This window comes from Aplysia californica, unplaced genomic scaffold, assembly GCF_000002075.1.
Source record: "Aplysia californica isolate F4 #8 unplaced genomic scaffold, AplCal3.0 scaffold00972, whole genome shotgun sequence".
In the NCBI taxonomy this organism is placed as follows: Eukaryota; Metazoa; Mollusca; class Gastropoda; order Aplysiida; family Aplysiidae; genus Aplysia; species Aplysia californica.
The window spans coordinates 230,712-232,726 of NW_004798242.1; positions in this window are offsets into that span (position 1 = coordinate 230,712).

Below are 2,015 nucleotides of genomic sequence, written 5' to 3' on the forward strand. Positions count from 1 at the left end.
CAGAATTTACCTCACTTAGGAAGCGGGCTGAGAGTGTCGTGGAAGGAAAAGAAATCAAATGAGGTGGTGCTAGGTGAAGCCCACGTGGGACGTTCTCTGTTAAAAACAATCAGGAAACGACAAATGCAGTTTATGGGACACCTGAAAAGGCATAAAGGTCTTGAACATCTAGCTCTCACTGTCAAAATTGAAGTCAAACGAGGCAGGGGTAGGCCCAGAGCAACCTACTTAGGGAACCTAAACAAATGGGTAACAGGGAAAGATCAGGGAAATGTAGCTTTTTTAAGAGCGTCCGAGCAAAGGAATGAAGGGAAAACCATGATCGCCGATGTCTGTCGCAGATCTGGCACTGGATGATGATGATGATGATGATGATGATGATGATGATGATGATGATGATGATGAGGCGGGCTGCGACCCTGCTTGTCAAGGCCAACACGGGATGAGAGATATACAACTTTTCAGCAGTAAGATCGAGATACATGTCATCATCATCAGTGCCTTTCACCTCTGGCATGGTATAGGCCACATACAAGCTCCTTCCATTTCTCTCTGTCCTGGGCCATCCTTTCAAGCTCGTTCCAAGTGAGCTTCATCTCTCTCGTGTCCCTTTCCACACATCTCCTCAATGTTTTCCGTGGCCTACCCTGCCTCGTGCTCCCTGTGGGTTCCACTGCAGCGACTATCTTGTGATGTTTCCACTGGGCTTTGTTTCATGTACTCGACAAAAATTCTGCTCACGCGATAATCGAACTCAGGTCTTCTGCTTGCGACGATGAAGTGCTTAACAGTTACACCATAAAAGCCGGTGAAAACAGTTGGCAAAATTCTGATATGCGTATAAAATCTGTGCGTCATGCACGGCGGCGCTCGCAACTGCATACGGTCATATGAGCGCCAAGGGGTGGATGTCAACAGAGAAGTCCAAACGGAGAATCAGGCTTACTCTGTTAACATCTCTAGCCTCAACAGTGCAAAGACTACTTCGACTATCAAGGCACCCCGGAAACAGCAGTTCCCAAGAGAGTGACGAACGTACAAAAGAAGTAGATGGAAAATGACGATAGTACGGATGAGGAAAGAAAAAGCAGCAGTTTCCCCCTATGTTGTTCCGGCACAGTATGAGCATGACATAGATAAATCAACCCATTTACAATTCAATTAATTGTGCATAACAGCATGTTAATACCCCCCCCCCCCCCCCCTTGGGAGTGGTCTAAAGACACTTCAGTCAAAGTAGCACTGCCTGGGGGAGGGTAAGGGGGGGGGGGTGGCAGAACTCTTTGTGACTGACCAGTTAATCTGAACTGTGATGTTATCCCCTGGAGAAAAAAACAACAACAACAGAAAAACGTGTAACTCGTTACACTAGCGTCGGTTAATGTAGCAGTTAGGCACTTCACTATCGCACACAGGAGACCAGAGTTCGATTCCGGAGAGGGGTGAATGTATATCGTGTACTTCGCTCGGTCTTTGTTTCTGATGGAATGTTGTATCCCTCTAAGTCTAAATCACCCTGGGTTGGCCCTGGCAGGCAGGATCGGGAGCCGACCTCCTAAATAATCTACGCTGTGTCGATGGAAGCGTAAAACACCTACATTAAAAATAATAATTTTAACTCATTGATTCTGGCAATCAACATCACAATGACAATGGCAGTGTGTCTTGGTCGTTTGTCTTGGTCGTATGTCTTGGTCGTATACATTGGCAGTGGAATATTACAAAGGTTGGGTGCACTCTCGAATACACACAACAAGACAGGATATGAGTAAACTTATACAAGCTTTACGAGCTGAAACAACTCACTTCGTAATAAATTCTCTCTCTCTCTCTTTCTCTTTCTCTCTCTCTCTCTCTCTCTCTCTCTCTCTCTCTCTCTCTCTCTCTCTCTTTCTCTCACTTTCAAGACTACTGGTCACTAGATCCCCTCAGATATAAAAGTGACCACTAGACACTAGATCCCTTCAGATGTAAGAAGAATTGTCATTATATCATTATACCCTCAGATATAAGAC